Here is a 17,883-nt window from a genome sequence, read left to right as displayed (position 1 = left end):
TTATGAATACATAGTTATCCTAACTAATGGGACTTGGAGAGTATTTTTGTTGCAGAACTCCACTTACAAGAGTATTTTTGTTGCAGAACTCCACTTAGAAGCATGCACAAAATCATTGTTCATTCTTTGACTAAGAACGCAAGAAGGGTTTGAGGAGGCATAGAATCTCGAAATCGTTGAAATACAAGTTCAGAGAAGCATAGGAAAGCTCCTTGCATGCATGAATCGATCGATTAGGAGAGGGGAGGATTCCTTTCAACGATTGGGAGAAGTACCCCGGGACCACTAATACTATTTCCATGCAGTTCGACCGACCATGTAGCAGACCGACATCCGAACTGCCTTCCAAATAGGAGCGTTCAGATCACCCATCATCAAGTACTGTCATCATTTGGAATTTGTTCTATTTTCAATTGATTTATTTTTACTACTATCTAAACAATGGGACTTGGAGATGCCATTAATAAGACATTTACGCATCCTAAAGGTTGTTAATAATGGAAGTTTTTATAATAATATATAGTAACATCATATGTAAATTTCCTATAAGAAGAAGGTCAATTTAAAACTAGGATTCAACTATGATGCAGGAAAGACATGACACTGTAGGAAAAACTTCCAGCCAATCAACCAGCAAAATTCAGGGGGACTCCTCTTCCTCAACGGTGCTACCTCCCTTGTCCGTGTGGGACTCTCCTTTTTGGTCACGCTTATCTATTCTGCATGATGTCGACATGGCTGGGGAGATAAGATGATCGTGGAGGCTACCATGTGGCATCTATGGCCAGCTTAATTATAACCCAAACACCACTCCCCCAGTTCTAAAGTCGAGGACTATAGTGCTCGGCCGCGGTTTGGCATAGAAGAGTTTTGTGGTCCTCGGTTGAAGAACTTCAACTTTTCAGTTGATTTCGAGTTTCCGAGTTGAATGGCCAGGGTGAAGTCAGTTTGCTAGGTGAACCAGTTGGATCGATGCCCATGTCATTTTCAATACAGGGTAGATGCATCATTTCGTCTTCCTGAGGCTACACGCGTACAAAGTGCAGATGCATCATTTCGTCTTCCCAAGCTGTTGTGCGTGCGGAGTGCAGCATTGAATCGACACTATTGATCTAACTTGATTCGGGCCATTGGTTGGCCTATAAAAGAGGGGTGAAGAGCCATTTCACTGTCATTTGCGAAGAGTTTGCTCCTTGGAGTTCGACGAGAAGTAGTCCTCGGCTAGTGCTTTCGCTTTCTGCGTTGTAGTCTTCATTTCGTTTGGTAAGATGTCCTCCCCTTCCTCGTATTCTAGTTCTTCTTGTTTGTCTTATTCTTTTAGTTTGTCGAGTAGTGAGTCTAAGAAGGGGTCTCATGTCGAGGCTATCACACTCATGGTCCATGAGGCCGATGGCCAAGGGGCCAAGGTTGACGGGCTCGAGTGTGAGGTTGAGGCGGTGGAGGAGGCCATGGTCTGGGAGACCGAGGTTGAAGCCAAGGTAGAAATTGTGTTAGAGGGGTCCAGCGCCCCTATGCAGCTCGACAACCGCTTTGCATCTACTCCTTATTGTTTGACTTTAGAAGATTTGGCTCGAATCAATGCCATGTATTGTATCCTTGCGGATTACGAACTTAGTTGTCCGAGTGCCAGTGAGTGGGCCACTTCAACTCGGCCTAGTGAACCTTGCATCTACGAGCACAACTTGATGGCTAGGATGAAGTTCCCATTGAGCAAGGGTATAGCCACGGTATTGTGGTGGTACCACATCCAACTACTCCAATTAATGCCCAATTCCTTTAGATACCTGGTCAACCTTCTCTACTACTATTTGGTCCATGACGTCAACATCACCCTGCCAATATTTACCCACTTCCTGCACTTGAAGAAGCACCGATAAGGCTACTATTGGCTCGGTAGCATAACAAAGTGTTTGTCAGGGCTTCCTCTTTGGTGAAGCACTAATAAGAGAGATTCTTCTTCGTGCGTTGTCTAGGAGGCGGGTCGTTCCCCGCCGAGCTTCTTGTTCTGAGGACTAAAGTGAAGGCACTGGCCAAGGCCGAGCTTTCTAGGGAGGAGTTGGCATCCATAAGGCGGATAGAGAGGATACACGTGCAAAGGAGTACACGTCGTTCTCGATGTTGAGCACTACTTGTCCAGTCCGTGGGTTATACTAGGTCTTCCTTTCCATTACTTTCCAAGCTCTTTACTTTGAATTGATTCTGTGGTGACTTATGCCGGAATGAACATGGCTAGTGTTGAGGAGATGACTCGGCGTACGAGGGTCATAGTGGAGAGGAGAGCGCAAGCAACTAGGACTCCAAGCACGCAACCCAGGGTCGTCAAGCAACATGGGTGTTTGGCGGAGCGCATGCCTCGACAAGGGAAGAGGCCAAGGCTCCTAGAGGAGGTTGTCATGGTTGACCCTGAAGTGGCCATGGCTCAAATCGATTGCCCATCGCTGTCGAGGGGGGAGATGCCAGAGCATGCCAGGGATGAGAGCTCAGCTGGGTTGTACATGCCGTAGTGGACTATCCCGCTGGAGGACACCCTTGAGATGGAAGGGGTGCCCGAGCAGATTGCCTAGGGTCTGATGCTCCTCAGCATTAGGCAAGAAGCCAGTAGTTTGACTAGCGGTTCCTTGGAGAGCGCAGCCATGCATTAGGCCATGGCGGTGACTTCAGTTTCTTTTGTTGTGGCTTATTGCTTTTTGTTTTTGGTACTAATAGTTTGTTGTCTTGTAGTTTGTCCGCTCGGTTGTCAGTCTCGTCGATCACCTTCGTGCACTGCGACGCCTATGTGCGGGAGGTAGAATACGAGCAGTTGAAGGTGGAGGCATCCGAGTTGAAGCGTGGTGTCGAGGAGAGGGACGACATCGTTCAGAAATTGAAGAGTTGTGTCCACGATCTGAAGGAGACGTGGGACACATTGAGGAAGGAGCTTGGGGACGTCGAGGCGAGGGTTCCTTGGGTAAAGGAAGAAGGCGTCTTCGAGTACAAGGCCTTGGAGGCTTATCAGAACGACCTGGATGACTTTGCCATTGAGTCTGTGCTGCTACGCTACCATCCTAAGGTGTGCTCGGTTCTGAGCCTCCTCTACCAGGTTGAGCTTTGTGTGGAGATCTTCACTATTTGTCTCGTCGTTGTAGAGCTCGATTCGGAGAGTGGGAGAACCAATCTCCACGAGGATCATCGCTTCGGCCCCATACACTAGGCTAAAAGGAGTCTCTCTGGTGGCTATCTGTGGTGTGGCTCTGTAAGCCTAGAGGATGCTGAGCAGTTCCTTGATCCATCTACCCTTGGCCTTGTCAAGTCTAGTCTCCAGGCCATGGAGTACAGTTCGGTTGGTCACTTCGATCTTTTTATTGCTTTGTGGCCGGTGGATGACTTTGGTCCGCTGGTTTATCTTCACCTATGCATAGAAGGCCTCTAACTTTTGATTGGTGAATTGGGAGCCGTTGTTGGTGGTGAAGACCTGAGGGATTCTGAAATGACAAATGATGTTCTACCATAAGAAGCTCTTAGCTTCTGCATAGTGATGCGTGCCTAGGGCTCAACTTCCACCCACTTTGTGAAATAGTCCACCATGATGAGAAGGAACTTCTTCTGCCCGGCCGGTGGGGAAGGCCCCAAGGATGTCCATCCCCCATTGGGTGAAGGGCCACGGACTGGTAATGGATGTTAGGGGAGATGTTGGCTGGTGATGAAGGTTTAAGTGCCTCTGACAATGGTCACACTTCTTGACAAGCTGAGTTGCATCCTTTTTCATGGTGGGTCAGAAGTAGCCTTGCTGAAGTGCCTTATAATCCAAGGTTCGGGCACTGGGGTGATCTCTACAAATACCCTTGTGCATCTCCTTGAGGACGTAGTTGGCCTCTACTGCCTATTGGAGGGAGACACCTCAGTTAGGGGAGAGTATGTGACCAGCGATAAAGTTGTCCTCGGATAAGGCCTAGGCTGACCTGTGGTCTTAACTTTTTTCTTTAGTTTGGTCGGTTGGGAGAGTGCCAACCTGTAGATACTGCAATATGGGGTCCATCCATGATGGCTCTTGCTGAACAGGGAGGATAAGTATATCTGTCTCTAAGATGTTGGGTTGTGCACGGGTGTCCATCCAAACAGTGGTGTTGAGGTCTATTCAGGGCCAGTTAGTAAGCTTTGAGAGTGCATTAGCTCGGATCTTCTTAGCTTTGGGATTTGTTGTATCGTGAAGTGTTTGAGCCATTGAATGAGCTCCTGCTCTTTTTGTAGGTAGCTCACCATAATTGGCATCCTTGCTACGAATTGGTTGGTGATCTGATTAACCACTAGTTGGGAGTCGCTAAAGGCCTCAACTCGTCTAGCTCCGAGGTCTAGGACGAACCAAAGTCCAGCTATTAGAGTCTCATACTCAGCCCCATTGTTGGACTCTTTGAACTCAATCCCGAAGGCGTCATCTAGGATGGTGTTGTTTGGACCGAGGAGAATGAACCCGACTCCATTGCCTTGCTTGTTCGATGACCCATCTACATGAAGAGTCCATGTTGGTGGGACCTCAACTGGATCCTGTGTTAAGATGGAGTACTCGGCTAGGAGGACGGCCAAGGCATGGGCTTTGATGGCGGGCCGAGGTGCATAGTCAATAATAAACTCGCTTAGCTCCACACTCCATTTGACCAGGTAGTTAGACGCCTCCTGCCTCTGTAAGACTTGCTTGAGAGGTTGGTTGGTTAGCACTCGGATGCTATACACCTGGAAGTATGGTCTGAGCTTTCTTGTCGAGGTGACTAGGGCCAAGGTGACCTTCTCTTGGTTTGAGTTCCACGTTTCTGTACCTGTGAGGGCTTTGCTGGTGTAGTAGATCAGCCTTTGGGTCTAACCTTGAAGGGATGAGAGATCCATCCTATGGACGCCCAAAGATTGCGGAATAAGGGGCGAATTTCAAAAATTTATCTCTCCCTTCAACTGGGAATCGTATTCCCTATTTAGAAAATCATATTTTCAAGGATCAATCTTGAACCATAAACTGAACCAGATCTGAACCAAAAGGAGTGGGAGAGGATTATACCTGATACGGAGAAATACTATCTCCCAATAGAGGTGTTCACGCCCAAGGAATGATCCAAAATCTGCTCCCACTAAAGATGGCGCAGTGAAGGATGGAGCAGAATCAACAACGTTCTTCAAAAGAACTTGACCCTTCGCAAGAATCAACTGGACGGCTTGTGAGTACAGCTCCAACCAATCTTTTCCCAAAAGATTGAGATCAAGATCAAATCTTGATTGCTCCCAAGAACTGGAGATCGAACTGAAGGAATGGCAATGGCAGGAAGGTGGCGGCAGGAGAGAATTCGTAGTATGTAGGAAATCTCTCAATCTCTCTTTCTTTAAGAGAAGAATCCTATTGATGATCTAAAAGGCTGCCGGCCCCTTCCCCTTTTATAATCTCAAAGGGATAAGCTCCTAATCAGATTAGGAGTTGCTAATCCAAATCATATTTGGGTTAGAAGTCCCTTAGTGATAAGGGATAATCCTTATCTTACCTGCAGATCAGATCAGCTGTCTCCTAATCTAATTAGGAGGTTTCCAGATCTAAATCTTATTTAGATCTTGGACTCTCTGAGTGGATAGGGTGTAAGCCCAATCCTTTTAGCTGACCCACTTCAGAATTCGCCCCCTTTAAATGACTGATCAAATCAGCCCAGTTTGAAATGGGCTTAAGGCCCATTTAAGGTTATGTACTCAAAAACCTTCCAAATTGCTGCCCAGTTGGGCTTCCTGGTATGGCGTGGGACCCAAGCATTGATCTACACATCAGCCACATGGGTTCAGCCCAGCCTTTGTTACAAGGCCTGGCCGAATGCACTGCTGAAGACAGTGTACCCCCTGAAACCCATCAAATGGGCTCTACGGGCCCAACACTTACCCTAAGAGGTCCCTGGGCCAAGCCACCTTGTAACACCCAGGGACTGTGGGCAGATGCAAGATTAGCCCATCAGGTATTATCCTCAATGGTCTTACACTTAACTTCTCAGCCCATAATGATCATACACTGCCCGACAAGAGAGGACCTCTCCCTCGGCTGCAAAGAACAGTGTTGCACTCTCCACTCATATGGATCCCGGGAATTAAAACCTTCTTGCAAACATTTTAGAAACCATATATATATTCTTTTATATCTTATATAAAATATATTTTGCAAAACAAATCTCAACGGTTGAAATCGGCTGCCGGCAGTCTTGGTTTCCATCAGTGAGAGTGCATCCCCGATCATAACCTTTGTCCGACAAAGGGGCTGATCCTGTCACTATGATCACCCACTCAGATGAATTCTCGGACTGTCCCAACATACCCAGGTTTTGACCCCCGCTAAGGATCTCACTGATTGGTACATCAAAGATAGCCCAATCCGACACCTAGTGCAGTATCATAATCGAGTCAAGGGGTCAGGTGTAACTTTCCAGTTTTGCCCATCAATCTCCAAGGTCCAGGGCAATACTGGAAATCTGGTCCAGTTCAAATATTCAATGAATCCTACACTGTATGTGCCTAGGGTCTCACCCTGGCAGCTGAGGCAAGCCACCCCAACCGACTTGGTGGTACTACAGTGTCAACCTTGTCAGGATAGGTCTCCCCAGACCGACCCACTGGCTGTGAACATTCTAAACTAACACGAGTCTCATTAAGTGTCTAGTTTAAGGGTATTACACAGAAACATACCAAGGGAACATGAATCAAATATGTATCTTTATTCATTTACAATAAACTCATAAAGTACATCATTCTGATTGAAGCTAAGGGCATACAAAACTGTCTAACAGCTCCCACTTGCACTTAGGTCTAATCAGGTACTAGCTGGAGTCCCATGCTTTCCACGTGTTTCTCAAACACTTTCTGTGATAGTGGCTTTGTCAATGGGTCTGCTACATTTTCCGCTGACGCTACCTTCTGAATCAGGACGTCCCCTCTACCAACAATCTCCCGTAGTACATGGTACTTCCTCTCGATGTGCTTCGACTTCGAGTGGGCTCATGGCTCCTTAGCCTGAGCAATGGCTCCATTGTTGTCACACAACAATGGGATGGGTGATGTGCTGGACGGAACAACTCCCAACTTGTGAACGAACTTCTTCATCCACACAGCTTCTTTGGCAACCTCACTTGCGGCAATGTATTCGGCCTCGGTCGTGGAGTCTGTAGTGGACCCCTATTTGCTGCTTTTCCAGCAAACAGCACACGATCCTATCGTGAAAACATATCCAGATGTAGACTTTCTATCATCTGGGTCTAACTGGAAATCGGCATCTGTATACCCTTGGATCTGTAGTGAGCTACCGTCGAACACCAGACAAAACTCTTTTGTCCTTCGAAGGTACTTAAGTATGTTTTTCACAGCAGTCCAATGCTCCTGCCCTGGGTTGGCCTGAAATCTACTTACTACACTCACTGCCTGAGCAATGTTAGGACGAGTGCACAGCATGGCGTACATGATGCTCCCTACGGCTGAGGCATAGGGTACGTCTTTCATGCCATCAATCTCCTCATAAGTCTTGGGAGACATCTTCTTGGAGAGAGTGACTCCGTGCTTGAAAGGAACATTTCCTTTCTTGGAGTTTTCCATGCTGTATCTTTTGACTATTTTGTCAATATAAGCAGATTGGGATAATCCAATTATCCGCTTCGATCTATCTCTATAGAGTCGAAGACCCAGTATATAGGAGGCTTCTCCAAGATCTTTCATGGAGAATTGCTGCGAAAGCCATACTCTCACTGTATTTAACATTCCTACATCATTCCCAATGAGTAGAATGTCATCTACATATAGAACCAAGAAGGTAACCTTATCCCCACTGTACTTCCTGTAGACACAGGGTTCATCTGGATTCTACTCGAAGTCAAACGATTTGACAGCAGAGTTAAAACGAATGTTCCAACTTCTAGAAACTTGCTTAAACCCATATATGGATCTGTTAAGTTTACATACCATGTTTTCCTGACCTGCAGCAATGAAGCCTTGCGACTGCTGCATATAGATATCTTCAGTAAGATCTCCATTTAGGAATGCAGTTTTGACATCCATCTGCCAAATCTCATAATCATGGTATGCTGCTACAGCTAGCAGGATCCTAATGGATTTAAGCATGGCCACAGGCGAAAAGGTTTCCTCATAATCGATGCCCTCTTTCTGAGTGTACCCTTTCGCCACCAGACGAGCCTTGAAGGTCTCAACTTTACCATCGGGGCCCTTCTTCCTCTTGTAAATCCATTTGCAACCGATTGCCTTTACCCCGGAGGGCGGATCTACTAGAGTCCAGACTCCATTAGTCTCCATTGAGTCCATCTTTGCTCTCATGGCCTCCACCCACTTCTGAGAATCTATGTCCAACATAGCTTCCGCGTAAGTCACGGGATCCTCCTCACTAGTCAAGGTTTCCACCAGGTAACTATCCTGATCATAACCATAACGGACTGGTGGCCTGGATGCCCGAGTGGATCTTCTAACTTGGTCACTACCTGGAACTTATGGGACATCTCCCACTGCTCCTGAGCTCTCCTCATCAAGAACAACTTCCTGACGATGGGTGTCCAAGATATAGTCGGTTTCCAAGAATTGCGCATTTCGACTGCAGAACACTTTCTGCTCACTTGGGTCATAGAAAAGGTAACCTACAGAGCCTTTTGGGTAGCCTACAAATAGGCAACGGCTGGTCTTAGATTCCAACTTGTCTGCACTCGTTCTTTTAACGTGTGCTGGACAACCCCAAATCTTCAAGTGTCTGACACTTGGTTTCTTTCCGGTCCAAAGTTCATATGGAGTATTCGGAACCAATTTGGTTGGAACCCGATTCAGCACGTAAATCGCAGTCTCTAATGCGTAACCCCAAAAGGATGTGGGTAACTCTGAGTGTATGAGAAGTGACCGGACCATATCTAATAAGGTCCTATTCCTCCTCTCTGAAACACCGTTAAGTTGTGGTGTAGCAGGAGGAGCTAATTGTGACACTATCCCATTGTCCTTTAAGTAGTCCCTGAATTCGTCAGAGAGATATTCGCCACCTCGATCTGATCGAAGGCCTTTAATTTCTCTCCCTAACTGTTTCTCGACCTCTTGTTTAAACTCTTTGAACTTTTCAAAGGATTCAGACTTGTGTCTCATTAGGTACACGTAACCATATCGTGAAAAATCATCTGTGAAGGTGATGAAATACACGTGTTGATTTCGTGTCCTAACACTCAGGGGACCACATACATCAGTATGTATTAGGTCAAGTGTGTCTGTACATCTTTCAGGCTTACCGTTAAATGGCCGTTTCGTCATCTTGCCTTGTAGACAAGGCTCACAGGTGGGAAGATCTTCTACAGCTAGAAAATCCAAAGGACCATCCTTTACCAACCTTGTGATTCGGTCAACACCGATGTGGCCAAGTCGGTAATGCCACAAACATGTGGGATTAACTGTATCACGGGCTCTCTTCTTGGGGATTTCAGCCGATGTAATTTCGGTTATGTTAGTTTCTAGAGAAGGATGTAGAACATAGAGACCGTTCTCTAGTTCCCCGTATGCGATGAATCTGTTATTTCTTTTAATAGTAATCGTATTACTAAAGAAGACAGAATAACCATCTGCACACAGTTTTGAGACAGAAATCAAATTTCTTCTTAAATTTTGTACATAAAGACAATCTTTCAGTACAATTATTCCTTCTCTAAAATATAATTCCACGGTTCCTATGGTCGTGGCTACAACAGTTGCAGTAGTCCCCAAGTAGAGTGTGACTTCTCCTTCACTCAGCCTTCTGCTTATCTTGAACCCCTGCAGTGAGTTACACGCATGAGTTGAAGCCCCGGAGTCAATACACCAGGACGCAGAAGCTACCAACAAATTGGTTTCTATAACACAAGTTTCGAAGTTACCTTTCTTGGATTCCAGGTAGGCAGGACAATTCCTTTTCCAGTGGCCGGTCTTCTTGCAAAAATGACAGGCATCTGATGCCTTGTCCTTCCTCTGTTTCTTGGGTTTGGCAGCCTTTTTCTGGGGCTTTCTCTTCGCCTTCCTTTTCTTGCCCGATTTGCCAGTTTCAACAAGCATGGCAATGGGCTCATCCTTTTTAATCAATTCTTCGGCCCTCTGCAACATATTGCTGAGTTCCTGCAAGCTGACGTTCAGCTTGTTCATGTTGTAGTTCATGATGAATGTATTAAAGGATGGAGGCAGAGAGTTGAGAATAGCATCGATCTGAGTTACCAGATCCAGCCCGGATCCAAGAGCCTCTAGTTCATTGATATAGCCCATCATCCGAAGACAATGGTCGTGAACTTGTTGGCCCTTGGACATCTGCACGATCATGAACTGTTTCAAGACCTTCTGCCGAGTAGAACGATTCTGCTCTTCGTACATTGTCCTAAGACTGTCCAATACGTCCTTAGCAAGTTCGATCTGATCGAACTGCCTCTGAATTGGATTGTCTAAGGAGGCAATGATATAGCAGCGGGCAAGGGAGTTTTTCTCCTCCCATTCTTGGTATTCTCTTCTTCGGGCCTCAGAAGCCCTATCTCCCAGACGATCCGGGGCAGGATTCTTTGCTACCTTGTCCAATTTCTCAGAGGTTAAGACCAACATAAGGTTCCTATACCAGTCAGCATAGTTTGGGCCCTTCAACTTGTTGTCATCAAGTAGCTTTGCAAATGATCCGTTTGCCATTTTCTGATAAAAAAGCAAACATCAGTCCACGACCTAATTCGATTCATGTTCATTTCATAGATATGGATTTTAATCTACGATCCATTTCCATTTATTCATCTCTGAGATTTCCCTCCTTTCTCAGTGACGGAGACTACGGGTTGTCTCTGGAAATGTGGGAAATCACATAGGGTGCATGAAGCCAACTGTTTCAGCTGCATAACCCCACCACCTTTCTGTGAAGGATCATATCCACTCATCATATGAGTTTTCCCTTTGGCCTCTGTCAGACAAGGTTCAGAGCCGTTTTCAGGTAAACCTTTCTGTCCAGTGAGTGCTTACCCATCATATTCGTGAACGCCAAGGTACCGTGAGAGAGTTCCCATTTTCTGGTGAAGTCCCTCCCACATCGGTCTATGACGCCCCTATCATCTTATGAAACACTTAGACAAGCCCAACAGCAAATGGATAGCCCATTTTCTGGTGCGTTTCCTCATTACTGAAGGACCCATCCTCGTGCTAATGATGGAAGGCCTTTAGAGAGTTCATCATATGAATCTCCCTATCACATGCACTCATATTATCCGGAGGGAACAGATAATTACGCCCCAGTTCTATCTTTAGGTCAAACCAAAGTGGCTCCCACTGACTTTCATAAAGCTAGATTTTGGTGGGCCTAAATCGGCTAGGGTTCCGCACGAGACCTCATGATGAGGTGTGGGGCCCACCACTGAGGGAGGTCATCCAATGACCAAAAGGGACACCATGGCAATGATGTGAACATTCTAAACTAACACAAGTCTCATTAAGTGTCCAGTTTAAGGGTATTACACAGAAACATACCAAGGGAACATGAATCAAATATGTATCTTTATTCATTTACAATAAACTCATAAAGTACATCATTCTGATTGATATGGATTTGGTCCAATCCAATCCTATCCAGCCCAATATGAATTCATTACAGATGGATCAGGTCTAATCCAAACCTATGAATACTTTGGATCATTTTAGATCGATCCAATTTAATGTATGGACTGTCTAATCTATTCAAATTGGTTTCTATTGAGATTGGTTCCAATGCAAACGGAGCCTTAGTAATGAAAAGCATTGCTATATCTCTCATACTGGTAAAAGGTCGGGTCAGGTTAAGGGCATGGACCATATATATATATGCTCCCCATCCCCAACCCCAATCCCCATATCCGAATCTGTAATTCTTTCTTATTTTTTAATTAAAAGTTTGTTTTGAAAATAGTATTTAAAAAAAATAATATTAATTTAAATTGGTTTGACACTTGACTAATATCTACTTAAGAACATATAATACCAATAATATCTACTTAATTCTTCTAACTTAAACTAATATCTACTTAATTCTTCTAACTTGACTAATATCTACTTAATTCTTCTAACTTAAACTACTTTCAATAAGTGGCCTACTAAAGGCCCATTAGTGGGTATGTGACATTCCCACCCATCGTTCAGTTATTCCACTTCGTCGTTCTACCCGTATCTTAGACCTCCTGACCGCTATAGTTTTCCTTCAAACCATAGTTCCTTTTTTGTTGTACTTTCGTCTACAGATATCCCTAGATCTTATTAGCAAGCCATTAGAAGTTCTCAGTAGAAAAAAGCTATGGATGCTGAAATTCAAGCTCTCCATGAGAACGACACTCGGGATCTTGTGCCAGCTCCTCCAAATGCTTCTATTGTTGGAAGTCATTGGGTCTATACTATCAAACTGAAATCAGATGGCTCTCTTGATCGATATAAGGCCCGATTAGTTGCCCAAGGATACAGTCAGGAATATGAGATTGATTATGAAGAAACATTTGCTCCGGTCGCTAAGATCACCACAGTTCAGACTCTTATGGCCATTTATGTTGTTTATTCCTGGACTAGATATCAATTAGATGTGAAGAATGCGTTCCTTCATGGCGAATTAAAGGAGACAGTCTACATAAAACCTCCACCTGGATATTGCAGCGATCCTTCACGTGTCAGTCTCTTGAAAAAGTTTTTATATGGTCTAAAGCAAGCACCCAGGGCTTGGTTTGAGTGCTTCCGGGATGTTGTTGTTGCAGCTAGGTATAATCAGAGTTCCTCTAACTACTCCCTCTTTGTTAAGAGAAGAACCTAGGGTATTATTATTCTTCTATTATATGTTGATGACATACTCCTAATGGGGGATGACTATGATGGCATTTGTGAGCTGAAGTCCTTATTTCATAACTCATTTCATATGAAGGACTTGGGTCCTCTCACTTACTTCTTGGGTTTGGAGGTTCATCGTAGCAGTCAAGGGTATTTTATTTGTCAACAAAAATACGCCTCTGATCTTGTCAAACTAGCTAGAATTACTAATGAGAAATATGTTGATACCCTCTAGAGCTGAATGTCAAGCTATCCAAATCCGAAGGCCTCATCCTTCCTGATGCCACCCTGTACTGTCAGCTTGTTGGCTCTTTGATCTATCTTACTTTGACCATGCCTGATATTTCACATGTTGTTTAGGTCATCAGTCAATTTGTCTCTGCCCCAAGACAACCTCATATGACTGCAGTTCGCTGCATCATCCGTTATGTTTGAGACACAACCTCTCAGGGACTGTTTTTCTCTTCTTCATAATCCATACAATTGAGGCTTTATGCTGATGCTGATTGGGCTGGTTGCCCTGACACTTGCTGATCCACCACTGGGTGGTGCATCTTCATGGGTGACTCTCTCATCTCCAGGAAGTGCAAGAAATAGCAAACTGTCTCTAAGTCTTCCACTGAAGCCGAGTACAGAGATATGTCTTTTGCATGTAGCGAGATTGTTTGGCTGAAGTCACTTTTCATTGATCTTGGGATTTCTCTTCCTACTCCTATCCCTCTATGTGTTGACAACACCAGCGCTATCAAGATCGTGTCTAATCCAATCTTTCATGAGAGGACTAAGCATATCGAGGTGGATTGTCACTTTATTAGAGACCTCCTTGTTGCAGGCTCTATATCTCTTCCTTATGTTGCCTCTCACATGCAGATTGCCGACATCTTCACCAAGGCCATGATTAAGAGTCGACATCTCATTCTTATGGGCAAACTAATGCTGATGTCTACGCATCAGTTTGAGGGGGAGTGTGAAGATATATCTTGTTGTAAATTACTAGATTAGTCCTAGTTATACAGTATCATAGTTCTTATTATTTTATTTGTTCTTTATATCTTTCAGCCCTATAAGGGCATTCTTGTAACTGTACATACGTTTTATCTCTTTAATATAAAAGAGGCTCTTTGGGGTGGGGGTTGACTATTCTGGACACCCCTAATTTTGTTTTCTCCTAGATCTGAATTTAGTTTACACACGTGGCGGCCTCAGCGGTCATCTTATCTCCTCAACCTATTGGTATCATGCGGAACAGATAAGTGCGACCAAGAAGGAGAGTCCCCCATGAACAAGGGAAGTAACTTCATTAGGGAAGAGGAGTCACCCCAAAGACCTCGGCGAACAACTTCATCTTGACTGCCCCAGAAGCCTCTTCTGAATACGACATGGATCTCTGGCTATAAATAGGTGATCTCCGCTCAAGGTAGGGGACTTTTGGACCTTTATACTTCTACTTTGCTTCTTGGGCCTAGACCAACACTACTCTTCCCTGCTCAGCCCGACCTCATACCCTTCCGCTCAACTAACTTGAGTGTGAGAGTGTATACCCGGGGAACAACTCCCCGGGCCTCTGATCTTCTTTCTTGATTACAGATCCCAGTGCGTGGCTTCATCCTTCCACCTTGGTTTCACCCAGTTGGCAAGATTATCTGATTGCGATCTTGGTTCGAGACACCTCAGATCGGACAACATCAAATTGGCATTATCTGTGCACCGGTGTTTTCCCTTCTTCAAGGCATTGAAAAAAGTAACAAACTTCTAGTGGACCAAAGAATGTGAACAGTCCTTCTAGGAATTGAAACGATACTTGAGTTTTCCACCATTTCTCACAAAGCCAAGCCCAGGAGATGTACTCCTACTCTACTTATTGGCTGGAGATGAGTTGGTCAGCTCAGTCTTGGTAAAGGAGGAAGGTTAGACCCAAAGGCTGATCTACTACACCAGCAAAGCCCTCACAGGTGTAGAAATGTGGTACTCAAACCTAGAGAAGATCACATTGGCCCTAGTCACCTCGACAAGAAAGCTCAGACCGTACTTCTAGGTGCATAGCGTCCGAGTGCTCACCAACCAACCTCTCAAGCAAGTCCTACATAGGCAGGAGGCATCTAACTACCTGGTCAAATGGAGTGTGGAGCTAAGCATATTCAATATTGACTATGTGCCTCGGCCCGCCATAAAAGCCCAGGCCTTGGACGTCCTCCTAGCCGAGTACACCATCTCAACACAGGATCCAGTCAAGGTCCCACCAACCTGGACTCTTCATGTAGATGGCTCATCGAACAAGCAATGCAATGGAGTTGGGTTCATTCTCCTCGGTCCAAACAACACCATCCTAGAGGACGCCCTCGAGTTCGAGTTCAAAGCATCCAATAATGAGGCTGAGTATGAGGCTCTAATAGCTGGACTTCAGCTCGTCCTAGACCTCAGAGCTAGACAAGGCCTCCAGTGACTCCCAACTAGTGGTTAATCAGATCACCAGCCAATTCGAAGCAAGGATGCCAACTATGGTGAGCTACCTACAAAAAGTGCAGGAGATCATTCAATGGCTCAATCACTTCACAATATAGAAAATCCCGAAGCTAAGAAGATCCAAGCCAATGCACACTCTCAAAGCTTGCCAACTAGCCCCGAATAGACCTCAGCACCGCTGTTAGGATGGACACCCACGCACAACCCAACATCTTAGAGACAACCCAACTAAACCTCCCTGTTCAGCAAGAGCCAACTTGGATGGACCCCTTCACTTAGGTCTCATCACCAACAACGACCAAACCAAACTGTGCTCCACGGCCTGAAGACCAGACTTGACAAGGCCAAGGGTAGATGGATTGAGGAATCGCCCAACATCCTCTAGGCCTACAGAGCCACACTACAGATAGCCACCAGAGAGACTCCTTTCAGCCTAGTGTATTGGGCTGAAGCGATGATCCTCGTGGAGATTGGTTCTCCCACTCTTCGAACCGAGCTCTACAACGATGAGACAAATAGTGAAGATCTCTGTGCAAAGCTCAACCTGGAAGAGGATGCTCGCAACCAAGCACACCTTAGGATGGTAGCATAGCAGCACAGGATGGCCAAGTATTATGACTCTAAGGTTCAGAGGAGGGAGTTCAAAACAGGAGACATCATCCTCTACAAAGTCATAGTACAGCACCAGGAGAAGGGAAGCTTAGGCCGAATTGGGAAAGTCCATATAGGGTGACTAGAGTCCTCGGCCCAAGCACCTACAAATGAGAGGATCTCAACAAGAAGCCAGTGCCGAGGAGTTGGAACAAAAAGAACCTAAGGATGTACTACCAGTAGCTCAGTTAATAAAGTTCTCTATTTTTCATCCAACTAGCAAGCGCACACTACACACACCTGCCCAGCAGAACTTTGACGGCTAAAGAGCTCAAACCGTCAACACACATCGCCCAACCGAACTCTATTGGCTAAAGAATCTAAGCACAACACACACTCGTCACTGCACACATCTTCACACAATGGCAACGCAAAGCTGACCTTGACCAACCTCAAACAGCCGAAGCCCAAGAGGAAATGATGTCCCCGCCCAAGGGGCAAGAGGACGGCCACCGAACTCCGCATACTCAGCTGACAGATTGTCAGAGCAAAGCCAGTTGAGGAACACAGCTTGCCCAAAAAGAGCATAAGGCTCCCCGAGACCAAGTGCCACCGAGCTCCCCAAAGGTATCAAGGGCTCGAAAGCACTTCGGCCAATGCAAAACCAAGGCCATGGAACCTAGGACTTCGGCTACTTGATACCTCGACCAACACAAGACCGAGGCACACAATAAACTTATTCACTAAGCATAACAATAAAAGTAAAGGAAGGACACAATGCTCAACAAAAGTTTGATTTTCCATTAATTGCAAGAATAATTACATGAGTTAAAAGCTCAGCATACCGAATCGTGTACACTATAACAAAAAAAAAAAAAAAAGAGAGAAAGTAAGGCACTTCAGTAGTTGGTAGGGGGATCCTCAACTTGCTCCTAGACCTTAGCAGCGGCATCCTCCCTGTCAAGCGTAGGGGGGTCAAATTGAATTCTCCAATTTGAAGTGATTCTTTAATAACCCAAATACATGATCAATGGGTGATAACAATGCAGCAGACACCCTTATTGACTTATTTTGAAACAGTCGTCCAATTACTACACAACATTTTGAATTATGTTTCAAGATTGAAACAGTCTTCCAATTCCCTACAGGCCCTTGTTGAATTATGCTTTGAAATTGAAATAGCAATCCAATAATATCATATTACTTGTTCATGTTTGCATGGTCAAATGCATGTGTGGTGAATGATGATATTCAAAAAGATAAGGTTTAAATTAAAGGATCGATATATTTGATGCTCAAAAACAGGTGTATCGGATCTTTCGATACCTAATATTTTTTTTTCAAAATTACTTCAGGGGGTTGGTTTTAGATTTACTTACCCCTAAAACCGGTTAAAATCCAAAATATTTCTTATTTGGAGTTTTCGGGAGTTATGATACAATACGATACGACCAATATGAAGAGTATCACGAAAATTTTAAGCTTCCAAAAAAGAATTTCTTTTAATTATATATATGAATAACTCCATTCAGATGCTAATACAGTTGATGTAAGAATCTCTAGTCCTTTTGACTACAAAATCCAAAATAAAAGAAATGGATTTTTAGGTCATGCATGTTGTCTGAATCAAAGATGGAGAACCACTAGGTCATTATTTTTCTACAACAAATTAATCAACTAAGAAAGAGTCAAGATAGAGGAAAATTAATGCTATGCTAAAGATAAAGTGAACTTGATCAATAAGAAGCAATGATAAAAATTAGTCATCAGTCAGATATATACGTGTGTTTGGAACCGTGGGTGTTTATTGAATAAATGCTGCTACATAGGCATCACTTCAACATTTCCTATATTATGTGAATCTGTACATATAAGGACTTGCAAAAGTTGCAAAAGTAAACTTCGGTTTATGTGTGCGTCTACCATTGGGGGAAGTTTTATTTTAACGCTTCCTCCAATGGATAGGCGTTTATTCACTGTTTTGCTGATGTGGCGTCTAATGGCACCTAAGTGTCAATAAACGAATTCATCATTACT

This window comes from Nelumbo nucifera, chromosome 8 (assembly GCF_055504915.1).
Source record: "Nelumbo nucifera cultivar China Antique chromosome 8, China Antique-T2T, whole genome shotgun sequence".
NCBI lineage: Eukaryota > Viridiplantae > Streptophyta > Magnoliopsida > Proteales > Nelumbonaceae > Nelumbo > Nelumbo nucifera.
This window is presented reverse-complemented; position numbering follows the sequence as displayed.